The 17845-nt window shown below is 47.8% G+C and overlaps 8 non-coding genes and 4 pseudogenes across 8 annotated transcripts; all 12 read right to left on the reverse strand.

The window, feature by feature from the left end:
- Nucleotides 1-92: 92 nt before the first annotated feature.
- On the reverse strand, nt 93-196 carry LOC142253594 (U2 spliceosomal RNA; annotated as a pseudogene).
- A 1388-nt stretch (nt 197-1584) lies between these two features.
- LOC142252412 (U2 spliceosomal RNA) lies at nt 1585-1775 on the reverse strand. Its single transcript, XR_012725791.1, has one exon. It is a non-coding gene; the product is annotated as a U2 spliceosomal RNA (small nuclear RNA).
- A 1388-nt stretch (nt 1776-3163) lies between these two features.
- On the reverse strand, nt 3164-3354 carry LOC142252413 (U2 spliceosomal RNA). Its single transcript, XR_012725792.1, has one exon. It is a non-coding gene; the product is annotated as a U2 spliceosomal RNA (small nuclear RNA).
- A 1388-nt stretch (nt 3355-4742) lies between these two features.
- Nucleotides 4743-4933, reverse strand: LOC142252759 (U2 spliceosomal RNA). Its single transcript, XR_012726126.1, has one exon. It is a non-coding gene; the product is annotated as a U2 spliceosomal RNA (small nuclear RNA).
- A 1388-nt stretch (nt 4934-6321) lies between these two features.
- On the reverse strand, nt 6322-6512 carry LOC142252414 (U2 spliceosomal RNA). The gene has a single exon (XR_012725793.1). It is a non-coding gene; the product is annotated as a U2 spliceosomal RNA (small nuclear RNA).
- Nucleotides 6513-7900: 1388 nt separating this feature from the next.
- On the reverse strand, nt 7901-8095 carry LOC142253292 (U2 spliceosomal RNA). Its single transcript, XR_012726594.1, has one exon. It is a non-coding gene; the product is annotated as a U2 spliceosomal RNA (small nuclear RNA).
- A 2190-nt stretch (nt 8096-10285) lies between these two features.
- Nucleotides 10286-10478, reverse strand: LOC142252996 (U2 spliceosomal RNA). The gene has a single exon (XR_012726341.1). It is a non-coding gene; the product is annotated as a U2 spliceosomal RNA (small nuclear RNA).
- A 727-nt stretch (nt 10479-11205) lies between these two features.
- LOC142253565 (U2 spliceosomal RNA) lies at nt 11206-11369 on the reverse strand (annotated as a pseudogene).
- A 1385-nt stretch (nt 11370-12754) lies between these two features.
- LOC142252416 (U2 spliceosomal RNA) lies at nt 12755-12945 on the reverse strand. The gene has a single exon (XR_012725794.1). It is a non-coding gene; the product is annotated as a U2 spliceosomal RNA (small nuclear RNA).
- Nucleotides 12946-14333: 1388 nt separating this feature from the next.
- LOC142253058 (U2 spliceosomal RNA) lies at nt 14334-14526 on the reverse strand. The gene has a single exon (XR_012726380.1). It is a non-coding gene; the product is annotated as a U2 spliceosomal RNA (small nuclear RNA).
- Nucleotides 14527-15205: 679 nt separating this feature from the next.
- Nucleotides 15206-15373, reverse strand: LOC142253554 (U2 spliceosomal RNA; annotated as a pseudogene).
- A 1388-nt stretch (nt 15374-16761) lies between these two features.
- Nucleotides 16762-16966, reverse strand: LOC142253048 (U2 spliceosomal RNA; annotated as a pseudogene).
- Between the last annotated feature and the right edge of the window lie 879 nt (nt 16967-17845).

Consider the following 17845-nt stretch of genomic DNA (forward strand, 5'->3'; position numbering starts at 1 on the left):
CCCCAAGTCTTCTCCGAGCCTTCGTCTTCTTGCTTCTTGCTGCCAAGCTCTTCTTCCGTCCGATCTCCCTCTTTCGGTCTCGGCTGGGCTTCGGAGCTTGTCTCCCTGATCGTATCTCGTCAAGTGTAGCTAGCTCAGTTTGTTCTGATAAGAACAGATACTACACTTGATCTTAGCCAAAAGGCCGAGAAGCGATAACCAGAATTGGTTTGGGCCTCGAGTGGCACCCTGGCCTATGCCGGACACATCTTAGGGAGAGAGAGCGAGAGGGAGACAAACCCACGCCTACAGAAGACATTTTGTCACCCAAGCCAACCCTTGAAAAGGCTGCTTTGCAGAGCAAAAACAAGAAGAATGGTGCGTTTTGCAGCCGCCGCCCCCCACTGCAATGAATCTGAATAACTCCTCCTTTAGGGCGCAAGCAACTCCCCTCCCCCTTGCAGTCTTTCCAATTCACGATACAAAAAGACGGACAGGACAGGTTGCCTGACTTTCCGTCACTGCCACCCTTTGCCATCCTTACCCGTAGAAAGCCCTTTCATCATCCCCAAACCCTAATCTTTTCCCTTTCCTTCCCAGCCCCCAAACCCTGCCCTCTGTACCCTTCTCACCACCTGCATCCCTTCTCCTGTCATCCCCCTACCACCCGGGAAAAAAAGAGCTTGCCCCCTCCTTACACTAGCCCACCCTCCCACCCAAAGAACAACTTCTGCTGCGCAGCTTGTTTTCTAGGCAGCAGCGCTATTGTGATGTCAGCGGGGGCATTGTGACAAGCCGCCAGTGTTCCGTCTCTTCATGTTGTGCACAGTTCAAACGGAAAATACATCAACAGGCAGACTACAGAAAAACTTACTATCAAAGGTTAGAGGGGGGCTTTCTCAGAGGGCTTTTTACAGTTTTTCTATTCCCAATTAGCCGTTTAAGTGTACTTATTGAAAGTAGTAATTCTTTCATAGGCCGCCCTTTCTTAGTATTTGACGTTCCTTATATTGCGGTATGAGGCTTTGCAGCAGGTTGCAAACATTCATCACCCATGACTGTCCCCAATTGAGCTCAGAAGCTCAATGTCTATCATGACCTCTCTTTTAGAATGTCCAAGAGCAAGCAAACTATTCCTCCAGGAGAGGGCGCCAACAGACTACTAAAGAGATCATCATTACTCAAAGAAAACCCCAAAAACCAATGCATGATAGGAATAAACAGGTAACTTTCTTTGGAGTGGAAGCGGAGAGATCGCACCAGATGCCAATTCTAGATCTTATCACACCTGTGGTCACTGCAGCAGCAGGTGAATCCACTTTGTCCAAAAGGGATCTATTCCATTCAATTGCAAATGATCTAGATAAGACAGAGAACTGCAGCACGGGACATAGCCGAGTTGGTCAGGTTGAGTGGTGATGAGTTTGCTATTTGGATGAATAAAGAAAGTCAAAAGTGTGAAAGATAAAAAACAAAAGGAGGAAGTGTGAAAAGTGAATGGGCCAAATTGAGGTGCATATGAAGACGTATGCTTTCTTCCAATTCATTAAACCGGGCTAATATGAATCAGGTGAATTGAGTTCTGCTTTTGGAAACTGGGTTAAGAAGGGGTGCACCGTTCCTGGAGGTACTGCAATACCAGGTCAATGCGTGGAGTGGACAGAGCAAGCTCTTTTTCCATCTCCCTGTTCTAAAAATCCATTTAATATATGGTCCCCAGATAGGGGACGTATCAGATATTAAACTGATAAGAACAGATACTACACTTGATCTTAGCCAAAAGGCCGAGAAGCGATAACCAGAATTGGTTTGGGCCTCGAGTGGCACCCTGGCCTATGCCGGACACATCTTAGGGAGAGAGAGCGAGAGGGAGACAAACCCACGCCTACAGAAGACATTTTGTCACCCAAGCCAACCCTTGAAAAGGCTGCTTTGCAGAGCAAAAACAAGAAGAATGGTGCGTTTTGCAGCCGCCGCCCCCCACTGCAATGAATCTGAATAACTCCTCCTTTAGGGCGCAAGCAACTCCCCTCCCCCTTGCAGTCTTTCCAATTCACGATACAAAAAGACGGACAGGACAGGTTGCCTGACTTTCCGTCACTGCCACCCTTTGCCATCCTTACCCGTAGAAAGCCCTTTCATCATCCCCAAACCCTAATCTTTTCCCTTTCCTTCCCAGCCCCCAAACCCTGCCCTCTGTACCCTTCTCACCACCCGCATCCCTTCTCCTGTCATCCCCCTACCACCCGGGAAAAAAAGAGCTTGCCCCCTCCTTACACTAGCCCACCCTCCCACCCAAAGAACAACTTCTGCTGCGCAGCTTGTTTTCTAGGCAGCAGCGCTATTGTGATGTCAGCGGGGGCATTGTGACAAGCCGCCAGTGTTCCGTCTCTTCATGTTGTGCACAGTTCAAACGGAAAATACATCAACAGGCAGACTACAGAAAAACTTACTATCAAAGGTTAGAGGGGGGCTTTCTCAGAGGGCTTTTTACAGTTTTTCTATTCCCAATTAGCCGTTTAAGTGTACTTATTGAAAGTAGTAATTCTTTCATAGGCCGCCCTTTCTTAGTATTTGACGTTCCTTATATTGCGGTATGAGGCTTTGCAGCAGGTTGCAAACATTCATCACCCATGACTGTCCCCAATTGAGCTCAGAAGCTCAATGTCTATCATGACCTCTCTTTTAGAATGTCCAAGAGCAAGCAAACTATTCCTCCAGGAGAGGGCGCCAACAGACTACTAAAGAGATCATCATTACTCAAAGAAAACCCCAAAAACCAATGCATGATAGGAATAAACAGGTAACTTTCTTTGGAGTGGAAGCGGAGAGATCGCACCAGATGCCAATTCTAGATCTTATCACACCTGTGGTCACTGCAGCAGCAGGTGAATCCACTTTGTCCAAAAGGGATCTATTCCATTCAATTGCAAATGATCTAGATAAGACAGAGAACTGCAGCACGGGACATAGCCGAGTTGGTCAGGTTGAGAGGTGATGAGTTTGCTATTTGGATGAATAAAGAAAGTCAAAAGTGTGAAAGATAAAAAACAAAAGGAGGAAGTGTGAAAAGTGAATGGGCCAAATTGAGGTGCATATGAAGACGTATGCTTTCTTCCAATTCATTAAACCGGGCTAATATGAATCAGGTGAATTGAGTTCTGCTTTTGGAAACTGGGTTAAGAAGGGGTGCACCGTTCCTGGAGGTACTGCAATACCAGGTCAATGCGTGGAGTGGACAGAGCAAGCTCTTTTTCCATCTCCCTGTTCTAAAAATCCATTTAATATATGGTCCCCAGATAGGGGACGTATCAGATATTAAACTGATAAGAACAGATACTACACTTGATCTTAGCCAAAAGGCCGAGAAGCGATAACCAGAATTGGTTTGGGCCTCGAGTGGCACCCTGGCCTATGCCGGACACATCTTAGGGAGAGAGAGCGAGAGGGAGACAAACCCACGCCTACAGAAGACATTTTGTCACCCAAGCCAACCCTTGAAAAGGCTGCTTTGCAGAGCAAAAACAAGAAGAATGGTGCGTTTTGCAGCCGCCGCCCCCCACTGCAATGAATCTGAATAACTCCTCCTTTAGGGCGCAAGCAACTCCCCTCCCCCTTGCAGTCTTTCCAATTCACGATACAAAAAGACGGACAGGACAGGTTGCCTGACTTTCCGTCACTGCCACCCTTTGCCATCCTTACCCGTAGAAAGCCCTTTCATCATCCCCAAACCCTAATCTTTTCCCTTTCCTTCCCAGCCCCCAAACCCTGCCCTCTGTACCCTTCTCACCACCCGCATCCCTTCTCCTGTCATCCCCCTACCACCCGGGAAAAAAAGAGCTTGCCCCCTCCTTACACTAGCCCACCCTCCCACCCAAAGAACAACTTCTGCTGCGCAGCTTGTTTTCTAGGCAGCAGCGCTATTGTGATGTCAGCGGGGGCATTGTGACAAGCCGCCAGTGTTCCGTCTCTTCATGTTGTGCACAGTTCAAACGGAAAATACATCAACAGGCAGACTACAGAAAAACTTACTATCAAAGGTTAGAGGGGGGCTTTCTCAGAGGGCTTTTTACAGTTTTTCTATTCCCAATTAGCCGTTTAAGTGTACTTATTGAAAGTAGTAATTCTTTCATAGGCCGCCCTTTCTTAGTATTTGACGTTCCTTATATTGCGGTATGAGGCTTTGCAGCAGGTTGCAAACATTCATCACCCATGACTGTCCCCAATTGAGCTCAGAAGCTCAATGTCTATCATGACCTCTCTTTTAGAATGTCCAAGAGCAAGCAAACTATTCCTCCAGGAGAGGGCGCCAACAGACTACTAAAGAGATCATCATTACTCAAAGAAAACCCCAAAAACCAATGCATGATAGGAATAAACAGGTAACTTTCTTTGGAGTGGAAGCGGAGAGATCGCACCAGATGCCAATTCTAGATCTTATCACACCTGTGGTCACTGCAGCAGCAGGTGAATCCACTTTGTCCAAAAGGGATCTATTCCATTCAATTGCAAATGATCTAGATAAGACAGAGAACTGCAGCACGGGACATAGCCGAGTTGGTCAGGTTGAGTGGTGATGAGTTTGCTATTTGGATGAATAAAGAAAGTCAAAAGTGTGAAAGATAAAAAACAAAAGGAGGAAGTGTGAAAAGTGAATGGGCCAAATTGAGGTGCATATGAAGACGTATGCTTTCTTCCAATTCATTAAACCGGGCTAATATGAATCAGGTGAATTGAGTTCTGCTTTTGGAAACTGGGTTAAGAAGGGGTGCACCGGTCCTGGAGGTACTGCAATACCAGGTCAATGCGTGGAGTGGACAGAGCAAGCTCTTTTTCCATCTCCCTGTTCTAAAAATCCATTTAATATATGGTCCCCAGATAGGGGACGTATCAGATATTAAACTGATAAGAACAGATACTACACTTGATCTTAGCCAAAAGGCCGAGAAGCGATAACCAGAATTGGTTTGGGCCTCGAGTGGCACCCTGGCCTATGCCGGACACATCTTAGGGAGAGAGAGCGAGAGGGAGACAAACCCACGCCTACAGAAGACATTTTGTCACCCAAGCCAACCCTTGAAAAGGCTGCTTTGCAGAGCAAAAACAAGAAGAATGGTGCGTTTTGCAGCCGCCGCCCCCCACTGCAATGAATCTGAATAACTCCTCCTTTAGGGCGCAAGCAACTCCCCTCCCCCTTGCAGTCTTTCCAATTCACGATACAAAAAGACGGACAGGACAGGTTGCCTGACTTTCCGTCACTGCCACCCTTTGCCATCCTTACCCGTAGAAAGCCCTTTCATCATCCCCAAACCCTAATCTTTTCCCTTTCCTTCCCAGCCCCCAAACCCTGCCCTCTGTACCCTTCTCACCACCCGCATCCCTTCTCCTGTCATCCCCCTACCACCCGGGAAAAAAAGAGCTTGCCCCCTCCTTACACTAGCCCACCCTCCCACCCAAAGAACAACTTCTGCTGCGCAGCTTGTTTTCTAGGCAGCAGCGCTATTGTGATGTCAGCGGGGGCATTGTGACAAGCCGCCAGTGTTCCGTCTCTTCATGTTGTGCACAGTTCAAACGGAAAATACATCAACAGGCAGACTACAGAAAAACTTACTATCAAAGGTTAGAGGGGGGCTTTCTCAGAGGGCTTTTTACAGTTTTTCTATTCCCAATTAGCCGTTTAAGTGTACTTATTGAAAGTAGTAATTCTTTCATAGGCCGCCCTTTCTTAGTATTTGACGTTCCTTATATTGCGGTATGAGGCTTTGCAGCAGGTTGCAAACATTCATCACCCATGACTGTCCCCAATTGAGCTCAGAAGCTCAATGTCTATCATGACCTCTCTTTTAGAATGTCCAAGAGCAAGCAAACTATTCCTCCAGGAGAGGGCGCCAACAGACTACTAAAGAGATCATCATTACTCAAAGAAAACCCCAAAAACCAATGCATGATAGGAATAAACAGGTAACTTTCTTTGGAGTGGAAGCGGAGAGATCGCACCAGATGCCAATTCTAGATCTTATCACACCTGTGGTCACTGCAGCAGCAGGTGAATCCACTTTGTCCAAAAGGGATCTATTCCATTCAATTGCAAATGATCTAGATAAGACAGAGAACTGCAGCACGGGACATAGCCGAGTTGGTCAGGTTGAGTGGTGATGAGTTTGCTATTTGGATGAATAAAGAAAGTCAAAAGTGTGAAAGATAAAAAACAAAAGGAGGAAGTGTGAAAAGTGAATGGGCCAAATTGAGGTGCATATGAAGACGTATGCTTTCTTCCAATTCATTAAACCGGGCTAATATGAATCAGGTGAATTGAGTTCTGCTTTTGGAAACTGGGTTAAGAAGGGGTGCACCGTTCCTGGAGGTACTGCAATACCAGGTCAATGCGTGGAGTGGACAGAGCAAGCTCTTTTTCCATCTCCCTGTTCTAAAAATCCATTTAATATATGGTCCCCAGATAGGGGACGTATCAGATATTAAACTGATAAGAACAGATACTACACTTGATCTTAGCCAAAAGGCCGAGAAGCGATAACCAGAATTGGTTTGGGCCTCGAGTGGCACCCTGGCCTATGCCGGACACATCTTAGGGAGAGAGAGCGAGAGGGAGACAAACCCACGCCTACAGAAGACATTTTGTCACCCAAGCCAACCCTTGAAAAGGCTGCTTTGCAGAGCAAAAACAAGAAGAATGGTGCGTTTTGCAGCCGCCGCCCCCCACTGCAATGAATCTGAATAACTCCTCCTTTAGGGCGCAAGCAACTCCCCTCCCCCTTGCAGTCTTTCCAATTCACGATACAAAAAGACGGACAGGACAGGTTGCCTGACTTTCCGTCACTGCCACCCTTTGCCATCCTTACCCGTAGAAAGCCCTTTCATCATCCCCAAACCCTAATCTTTTCCCTTTCCTTCCCAGCCCCCAAACCCTGCCCTCTGTACCCTTCTCACCACCCGCATCCCTTCTCCTGTCATCCCCCTACCACCCGGGAAAAAAAGAGCTTGCCCCCTCCTTACACTAGCCCACCCTCCCACCCAAAGAACAACTTCTGCTGCGCAGCTTGTTTTCTAGGCAGCAGCGCTATTGTGATGTCAGCGGGGGCATTGTGACAAGCCGCCAGTGTTCCGTCTCTTCATGTTGTGCACAGTTCAAACGGAAAATACATCAACAGGCAGACTACAGAAAAACTTACTATCAAAGGTTAGAGGGGGGCTTTCTCAGAGGGCTTTTTACAGTTTTTCTATTCCCAATTAGCCGTTTAAGTGTACTTATTGAAAGTAGTAATTCTTTCATAGGCCGCCCTTTCTTAGTATTTGACGTTCCTTATATTGCGGTATGAGGCTTTGCAGCAGGTTGCAAACATTCATCACCCATGACTGTCCCCAATTGAGCTCAGAAGCTCAATGTCTATCATGACCTCTCTTTTAGAATGTCCAAGAGCAAGCAAACTATTCCTCCAGGAGAGGGCGCCAACAGACTACTAAAGAGATCATCATTACTCAAAGAAAACCCCAAAAACCAATGCATGATAGGAATAAACAGGTAACTTTCTTTGGAGTGGAAGCGGAGAGATCGCACCAGATGCCAATTCTAGATCTTATCACACCTGTGGTCACTGCAGCAGCAGGTGAATCCACTTTGTCCAAAAGGGATCTATTCCATTCAATTGCAAATGATCTAGATAAGACAGAGAACTGCAGCACGGGACATAGCCGAGTTGGTCAGGTTGAGTGGTGATGAGTTTGCTATTTGGATGAATAAAGAAAGTCAAAAGTGTGAAAGATAAAAAACAAAAGGAGGAAGTGTGAAAAGTGAATGGGCCAAATTGAGGTGCATATGAAGACGTATGCTTTTTTCCAATTCATTAAACCGGGCTAATATGAATCAGGTGAATTGAGTTCTGCTTTTGGAAACTGGGTTAAGAAGGGGTGCACCGTTCCTGGAGGTACTGCAATACCAGGTCAATGCGTGGAGTGGACAGAGCAAGCTCTTTTTCCATCTCCCTGTTCTAAAAATCCATTTAATATATGGTCCCCAGATAGGGGACGTATCAGATATTAAACTGATAAGAACAGATTTTTTTTATTTAATGAAGCTTTCCAAAGCACCACAAAAAATGCATGACCGAAGTCACACCAAAAACAGTGCAAAGGCTAGGATTCGTGTGGACCCCACCGTGAGGAGAGGGTCCCCAAAAATCAACCCCGTCCCTCCGAGCCAGAAGGCCACAGCAAGGGTCAGGGATCTTCGGTGCTCCCCCAAGCCGAAGCCTGGTTGAGCCTTGTCGTTGCTCCCAGCGTCCACCCAGGCATCTTACCCAAGTGGAGTAGAGAGCTACTAGTTGTTGGTTTCGCAGCCGAAACTGCCCGGACCGTCAACCCTTGTTGGTTTCTCAGCCCAAGGCTAACCGGACCTCCAACCGGGTGTTGGTTTCTCAGCCGAAGCTGACCCAGACCTCCAACCGGGTGTTGGTTTCTCAGCCGAAGCTGACCCAGACCTCCAACCGGGTGTTAGTTTCTCAGCCCAAAGCTGACCAGACCTCCGACCGGGATTATAAAAATTTCCCTTCCTAGCCAGAAGGCCGGGATAGGGTAATATGCTCAAAAAGTATGAAAAGGCAAGGTACGGTGTGCTACAGAGCCCAAGGCTTGCCGGGGTCCCAAGCCAGCAAGCTCAGACTCACTCCAGGGTCGTCAGTCCTGGGGCACGTTGTACCATAGCCCCCCACCCTTACTCAGTCTAATAGCCTCGATCCTGGTAGGGCCATGTTTTCCTCTAGAAGAATATACTATCCACCCAGAGTACTAGCAAGCACAACCTTCCAGTGTGCATTGTATCATTGTACTAAGGTGGCCTGGAGCTTAAACCACCTCTTCGAACAACACTACACTTGATCTTAGCCAAAAGGCCGAGAAGCGATAACCAGAATTGGTTTGGGCCTCGAGTGGCACCCTGGCCTATGCCGGACACATCTTAGGGAGAGAGAGCGAGAGGGAGACAAACCCACGCCTACAGAAGACATTTTGTCACCCAAGCCAACCCTTGAAAAGGCTGCTTTGCAGAGCAAAAACAAGAAGAATGGTGCGTTTTGCAGCCGCCGCCCCCCACTGCAATGAATCTGAATAACTCCTCCTTTAGGGCGCAAGCAACTCCCCTCCCCCTTGCAGTCTTTCCAATTCACGATACAAAAAGACGGACAGGACAGGTTGCCTGACTTTCCGTCACTGCCACCCTTTGCCATCCTTACCCGTAGAAAGCCCTTTCATCATCCCCAAACCCTAATCTTTTCCCTTTCCTTCCCAGCCCCCAAACCCTGCCCTCTGTACCCTTCTCACCACCCGCATCCCTTCTCCTGTCATCCCCCTACCACCCGGGAAAAAAAGAGCTTGCCCCCTCCTTACACTAGCCCACCCTCCCACCCAAAGAACAACTTCTGCTGCGCAGCTTGTTTTCTAGGCAGCAGCGCTATTGTGATGTCAGCGGGGGCATTGTGACAAGCCGCCAGTGTTCCGTCTCTTCATGTTGTGCACAGTTCAAACGAAAAATACATCAACAGGCAGACTACAGAAAAACTTACTATCAAAGGTTAGAGGGGGGCTTTCTCAGAGGGCTTTTTACAGTTTTTCTATTCCCAATTAGCCGTTTAAGTGTACTTATTGAAAGTAGTAATTCTTTCATAGGCCGCCCTTTCTTAGTATTTGACGTTCCTTATATTGCGGTATGAGGCTTTGCAGCAGGTTGCAAACATTCATCACCCATGACTGTCCCCAATTGAGCTCAGAAGCTCAATGTCTATCATGACCTCTCTTTTAGAATGTCCAAGAGCAAGCAAACTATTCCTCCAGGAGAGGGCGCCAACAGACTACTAAAGAGATCATCATTACTCAAAGAAAACCCCAAAAACCAATGCATGATAGGAATAAACAGGTAACTTTCTTTGGAGTGGAAGCGGAGAGATCGCACCAGATGCCAATTCTAGATCTTATCACACCTGTGGTCACTGCAGCAGCAGGTGAATCCACTTTGTCCAAAAGGGATCTATTCCATTCAATTGCAAATGATCTAGATAAGACAGAGAACTGCAGCACGGGACATAGCCGAGTTGGTCAGGTTGAGTGGTGATGAGTTTGCTATTTGGATGAATAAAGAAAGTCAAAAGTGTGAAAGATAAAAAACAAAAGGAGGAAGTGTGAAAAGTGAATGGGCCAAATTGAGGTGCATATGAAGACGTATGCTTTCTTCCAATTCATTAAACCGGGCTAATATGAATCAGGTGAATTGAGTTCTGCTTTTGGAAACTGGGTTAAGAAGGGGTGCACCGTTCCTGGAGGTACTGCAATACCAGGTCAATGCGTGGAGTGGACAGAGCAAGCTCTTTTTCCATCTCCCTGTTCTAAAAATCCATTTAATATATGGTCCCCAGATAGGGGACGTATCAGATATTAAACTGATAAGAACAGATTTTTGATTTAATGAAGCTTTCCAAAGCACCACAAAAAATGCATGACCGAAGTCACACCAAAAACAGTGCAAAGGCTAGGATTCGTGTGGACCCCTCCGTGAGGAGAGGGTCCCCAAAAATCAACCCCGTCCCTCCGAGCCAGAAGGCCACAGCAAGGGTCAGGGATCTTCGGTGCTCCCCCAAGCCGAAGCCTGGTTGAGCCTTGTCGTTGCTCCCAGCGTCCACCCAGGCATCTTACCCAAGTGGAGTAGAGAGCTACTAGTTGTTGGTTTCGCAGCCGAAACTGCCCGGACCGTCAACCGGTGTTGGTTTCTCAGCCCAAGGCTAACCGGACCTCCAACCGGGTGTTGGTTTCTCAGCCGAAGCTGACCCGGACCTCCAACCGGGTGTTGGTTTCTCAGCCGAAGCTGACCCAGACCTCCAACCGGGTGTTGGTTTCTCAGCCGAAGCTGACCCAGACCTCCAACCGGGTGTTAGTTTCTCAGCCCAAAGCTGACCAGACCTCCGACCGGGATTATAAAAATTTCCCTTCCTAGCCAGAAGGCCGGGATAGGGTAATATGCTCAAAAAGTATGAAAAGGCAAGGTACGGTGTGCTACAGAGCCCAAGGCTTGCCGGGGTCCCAAGCCAGCAAGCTCAGACTCACTCCAGGGTCGTCAGTCCTGGGGCACGTTGTACCATAGCCCCCCACCCTTACTCAGTCTAATAGCCTCGATCCTGGTAGGGCCATGTTTTCCTCTAGATGAATATACTATCCACCCAGAGTACTAGCAAGCGCAACCTTCCAGTGTGCATTGTATCATTGTACTAAGGTGGCCTGGAGCTTAAACCACCTCTTCGAACAACACTACACTTGATCTTAGCCAAAAGGCCGAGAAGCGATAAGAACAGATACTACACTTGATCTTAGCCAAAAGGCCGAGAAGCGATAACCAGAATTGGTTTGGGCCTCGAGTGGCACCCTGGCCTATGCCGGACACATCTTAGGGAGAGAGAGCGAGAGGGAGACAAACCCACGCCTACAGAAGACATTTTGTCACCCAAGCCAACCCTTGAAAAGGCTGCTTTGCAGAGCAAAAACAAGAAGAATGGTGCGTTTTGCAGCCGCCCCCCACTGCAATGAATCTGAATAACTCCTCCTTTAGGGCGCAAGCAACTCCCCTCCCCCTTGCAGTCTTTCCAATTCACGATACAAAAAGACGGACAGGACAGGTTGCCTGACTTTCCGTCACTGCCACCCTTTGCCATCCTTACCCGTAGAAAGCCCTTTCATCATCCCCAAACCCTAATCTTTTCCCTTTCCTTCCCAGCCCCCAAACCCTGCCCTCTGTACCCTTCTCACCACCCGCATCCCTTCTCCTGTCATCCCCCTACCACCCGGGAAAAAAAGAGCTTGCCCCCTCCTTACACTAGCCCACCCTCCCACCCAAAGAACAACTTCTGCTGCGCAGCTTGTTTTCTAGGCAGCAGCGCTATTGTGATGTCAGCGGGGGCATTGTGACAAGCCGCCAGTGTTCCGTCTCTTCATGTTGTGCACAGTTCAAACGGAAAATACATCAACAGGCAGACTACAGAAAAACTTACTATCAAAGGTTAGAGGGGGGCTTTCTCAGAGGGCTTTTTACAGTTTTTCTATTCCCAATTAGCCGTTTAAGTGTACTTATTGAAAGTAGTAATTCTTTCATAGGCCGCCCTTTCTTAGTATTTGACGTTCCTTATATTGCGGTATGAGGCTTTGCAGCAGGTTGCAAACATTCATCACCCATGACTGTCCCCAATTGAGCTCAGAAGCTCAATGTCTATCATGACCTCTCTTTTAGAATGTCCAAGAGCAAGCAAACTATTCCTCCAGGAGAGGGCGCCAACAGACTACTAAAGAGATCATCATTACTCAAAGAAAACCCCAAAAACCAATGCATGATAGGAATAAACAGGTAACTTTCTTTGGAGTGGAAGCGGAGAGATCGCACCAGATGCCAATTCTAGATCTTATCACACCTGTGGTCACTGCAGCAGCAGGTGAATCCACTTTGTCCAAAAGGGATCTATTCCATTCAATTGCAAATGATCTAGATAAGACAGAGAACTGCAGCACGGGACATAGCCGAGTTGGTCAGGTTGAGTGGTGATGAGTTTGCTATTTGGATGAATAAAGAAAGTCAAAAGTGTGAAAGATAAAAAACAAAAGGAGGAAGTGTGAAAAGTGAATGGGCCAAATTGAGGTGCATATGAAGACGTATGCTTTCTTCCAATTCATTAAACCGGGCTAATATGAATCAGGTGAATTGAGTTCTGCTTTTGGAAACTGGGTTAAGAAGGGGTGCACCGTTCCTGGAGGTACTGCAATACCAGGTCAATGCGTGGAGTGGACAGAGCAAGCTCTTTTTCCATCTCCCTGTTCTAAAAATCCATTTAATATATGGTCCCCAGATAGGGGACGTATCAGATATTAAACTGATAAGAACAGATACTACACTTGATCTTAGCCAAAAGGCCGAGAAGCGATAACCAGAATTGGTTTGGGCCTCGAGTGGCACCCTGGCCTATGCCGGACACATCTTAGGGAGAGAGAGCGAGAGGGAGACAAACCCACGCCTACAGAAGACATTTTGTCACCCAAGCCAACCCTTGAAAAGGCTGCTTTGCAGAGCAAAAACAAGAAGAATGGTGCGTTTTGCAGCCGCCGCCCCCCACTGCAATGAATCTGAATAACTCCTCCTTTAGGGCGCAAGCAACTCCCCTCCCCCTTGCAGTCTTTCCAATTCACGATACAAAAAGACGGACAGGACAGGTTGCCTGACTTTCCGTCACTGCCACCCTTTGCCATCCTTACCCGTAGAAAGCCCTTTCATCATCCCCAAACCCTAATCTTTTCCCTTTCCTTCCCAGCCCCCAAACCCTGCCCTCTGTACCCTTCTCACCACCCGCATCCCTTCTCCTGTCATCCCCCTACCACCCGGGAAAAAAAGAGCTTGCCCCCTCCTTACACTAGCCCACCCTCCCACCCAAAGAACAACTTCTGCTGCGCAGCTTGTTTTCTAGGCAGCAGCGCTATTGTGATGTCAGCGGGGGCATTGTGACAAGCCGCCAGTGTTCCGTCTCTTCATGTTGTGCACAGTTCAAACGGAAAATACATCAACAGGCAGACTACAGAAAAACTTACTATCAAAGGTTAGAGGGGGGCTTTCTCAGAGGGCTTTTTACAGTTTTTCTATTCCCAATTAGCCGTTTAAGTGTACTTATTGAAAGTAGTAATTCTTTCATAGGCCGCCCTTTCTTAGTATTTGACGTTCCTTATATTGCGGTATGAGGCTTTGCAGCAGGTTGCAAACATTCATCACCCATGACTGTCCCCAATTGAGCTCAGAAGCTCAATGTCTATCATGACCTCTCTTTTAGAATGTCCAAGAGCAAGCAAACTATTCCTCCAGGAGAGGGCGCCAACAGACTACTAAAGAGATCATCATTACTCAAAGAAAACCCCAAAAACCAATGCATGATAGGAATAAACAGGTAACTTTCTTTGGAGTGGAAGCGGAGAGATCGCACCAGATGCCAATTCTAGATCTTATCACACCTGTGGTCACTGCAGCAGCAGGTGAATCCACTTTGTCCAAAAGGGATCTATTCCATTCAATTGCAAATGATCTAGATAAGACAGAGAACTGCAGCACGGGACATAGCCGAGTTGGTCAGGTTGAGAGGTGATGAGTTTGCTATTTGGATGAATAAAGAAAGTCAAAAGTGTGAAAGATAAAAAACAAAAGGAGGAAGTGTGAAAAGTGAATGGGCCAAATTGAGGTGCATATGAAGACGTATGCTTTCTTCCAATTCATTAAACCGGGCTAATATGAATCAGGTGAATTGAGTTCTGCTTTTGGAAACTGGGTTAAGAAGGGGTGCACCGTTCCTGGAGGTACTGCAATACCAGGTCAATGCGTGGAGTGGACAGAGCAAGCTCTTTTTCCATCTCCCTGTTCTAAAAATCCATTTAATATATGGTCCCCAGATAGGGGACGTATCAGATATTAAACTGATAAGAACAGATTTTTGATTTAATGAAGCTTTCCAAAGCACCGCAAAAAATGCATGACCGAAGTCACACCAAAAACAGTGCAAAGGCTAGGATTCGTGTGGACCCCTCCGTGAGGAGAGGGTCCCCAAAAATCAACCCCGTCCCTCCGAGCCAGAAGGCCACAGCAAGGGTCAGGGATCTTCGGTGCTCCCCCAAGCCGAAGCCTGGTTGAGCCTTGTCGTTGCTCCCAGCGTCCACCCAGGCATCTTACCCAAGTGGAGTAGAGAGCTACTAGTTGTTGGTTTCGCAGCCGAAACTGCCCGGACCGTCAACCGGTGTTGGTTTCTCAGCCCAAGGCTAACCGGACCTCCAACCGGGTGTAGGTTTCTCAGCCGAAGCTGACCCGGACCTCCAACCGGGTGTTGGTTTCTCAGCCGAAGCTGACCCGGACCTCCAACCGGGTGTTGGTTTCTCAGCCGAAGCTGAACGGACCTCCGACCATGATTATAAAAATTTCCCTTCCTAGCCAGAAGGCCGGGATAAAGCAATATGCTCAGAAAGTATGAAAGGGCAAGGTACGGTGTGCTACAGAGCCCAAGGCTTGCCGGGGTCCCAAGCCAGCAAGCTCAGACTCACTCCAGGGTCGTCAATCCTGGGGCACATTGCACCATAGCCCCCACACTTACTCAGTCTAATAGCCTCGATCCTGGTAGGGCCATGGTTTCCTCTAGATGGATATACTATCCTCCCAAAGTACTAACAAGCGCAACCTTCCAGTGTGCATTGCATCATTGTACTAAGGTGGCCGGAGCCTTAAACCACCTTTTCGAACGATACTACACTTGATCTTAGCCAAAAGGCCGAGAAGCGATAAGAACAGATACTACACTTGATCTTAGCCAAAAGGCCGAGAAGCGATAACCAGAATTGGTTTGGGCCTCGAGTGGCACCCTGGCCTATGCCGGACACATCTTAGGGAGAGAGAGCGAGAGGGAGACAAACCCACGCCTACAGAAGACATTTTGTCACCCAAGCCAACCCTTGAAAAGGCTGCTTTGCAGAGCAAAAACAAGAAGAATGGTGCGTTTTGCAGCCGCCGCCCCCCACTGCAATGAATCTGAATAACTCCTCCTTTAGGGCGCAAGCAACTCCCCTCCCCCTTGCAGTCTTTCCAATTCACGATACAAAAAGACGGACAGGACAGGTTGCCTGACTTTCCGTCACTGCCACCCTTTGCCATCCTTACCCGTAGAAAGCCCTTTCATCATCCCCAAACCCTAATCTTTTCCCTTTCCTTCCCAGCCCCCAAACCCTGCCCTCTGTACCCTTCTCACCACCCGCATCCCTTCTCCTGTCATCCCCCTACCACCCGGGAAAAAAAGAGCTTGCCCCCTCCTTACACTAGCCCACCCTCCCACCCAAAGAACAACTTCTGCTGCGCAGCTTGTTTTCTAGGCAGCAGCGCTATTGTGATGTCAGCGGGGGCATTGTGACAAGCCGCCAGTGTTCCGTCTCTTCATGTTGTGCACAGTTCAAACGGAAAATACATCAACAGGCAGACTACAGAAAAACTTACTATCAAAGGTTAGAGGGGGGCTTTCTCAGAGGGCTTTTTACAGTTTTTCTATTCCCAATTAGCCGTTTAAGTGTACTTATTGAAAGTAGTAATTCTTTCATAGGCCGCCCTTTCTTAGTATTTGACGTTCCTTATATTGCGGTATGAGGCTTTGCAGCAGGTTGCAAACATTCATCACCCATGACTGTCCCCAATTGAGCTCAGAAGCTCAATGTCTATCATGACCTCTCTTTTAGAATGTCCAAGAGCAAGCAAACTATTCCTCCAGGAGAGGGCGCCAACAGACTACTAAAGAGATCATCATTACTCAAAGAAAACCCCAAAAACCAATGCATGATAGGAATAAACAGGTAACTTTCTTTGGAGTGGAAGCGGAGAGATCGCACCAGATGCCAATTCTAGATCTTATCACACCTGTGGTCACTGCAGCAGCAGGTGAATCCACTTTGTCCAAAAGGGATCTATTCCATTCAATTGCAAATGATCTAGATAAGACAGAGAACTGCAGCACGGGACATAGCCGAGTTGGTCAGGTTGAGTGGTGATGAGTTTGCTATTTGGATGAATAAAGAAAGTCAAAAGTGTGAAAGATAAAAAACAAAAGGAGGAAGTGTGAAAAGTGAATGGGCCAAATTGAGGTGCATATGAAGACGTATGCTTTCTTCCAATTCATTAAACCGGGCTAATATGAATCAGGTGAATTGAGTTCTGCTTTTGGAAACTGGGTTAAGAAGGGGTGCACCGTTCCTGGAGGTACTGCAATACCAGGTCAATGCGTGGAGTGGACAGAGCAAGCTCTTTTTCCATCTCCCTGTTCTAAAAATCCATTTAATATATGGTCCCCAGATAGGGGACGTATCAGATTTTAAACTGATAAGAACAGATTTTTTGATTTAACAGCATCTTTATTATCATGCACTACTCACAAAAAGGTAACAAACCGTGTACAGTGCCGCAGCCCCGTACACACAGAACTATACAATCCTTCTTACATAGCCATAGAGTACGACGCACTAAACTATACATCACACTCCTATGCTTATCCATAACACTCAAGCTGAAAGAAAAAGTTAGACAATAAATAACGACGAACCGGCGATTGGGGGATGGGGGTAGGGGAAAAGGGGGATAGGGTGGGGAAATCACAGGCCCGAAGCTTTATTGAAAGACGCACATAACGGGAAAAGGAGGGAGGGGGCATGGAAGAGGTCTAAACCTCCTCCTCGGCGCTGTCGTCCGGACTGTCCATGATGGAATAGTCTCTGAGCAGGCTGTGGATCAGCCTGCGGCAATCCTGGATAGACATCCTCTCCCTCTTCAAGATGAGCCGGTTCCTGGCGACCCAAATAGCGTCCTTAAAGCAGTTCATAAGGCGCCAAGCCTCCTGGATGGCTCCAACGGTGTGAGTCCCAGGGAAGAGTCCATAAAGTACGGAATGGTACGATAGGCTCTCTCTGGGGACGGAGTTCCTCAGGTCATCCTCCAGGGCAACCAACAGGCGCTGTGCGAAACGGCAGTCCCAAAAGGCGTGCAGCGATGTTTCCTCCACGAAGGGGCACCTTGGGCAGTACCGGGTTTTGCACAGGTTCCGGGCGTGCATGAATGACCGGACGGGCAGTCCGCCCTGTATCGCCATCCATGACAAGTCCTTGTGCCCGTTGGTCAATCCAGCCGATGACACGTTTGTCCAAACAGTCTCCAGTGTGTCGTGATGAAGTCCTGGAATGTTCTCCATTTCGTCCTTGGCTCTGATGAGTTTGTGGATAGTCTTTGGCTTCCACAAATCAGGCTTGAGTCCCTCCAGTTGGTGTTCCC

Source organism: Anomaloglossus baeobatrachus, chromosome 9 (genome assembly GCF_048569485.1).
Source record: "Anomaloglossus baeobatrachus isolate aAnoBae1 chromosome 9, aAnoBae1.hap1, whole genome shotgun sequence".
Taxonomy (NCBI): domain Eukaryota; kingdom Metazoa; phylum Chordata; class Amphibia; order Anura; family Aromobatidae; genus Anomaloglossus; species Anomaloglossus baeobatrachus.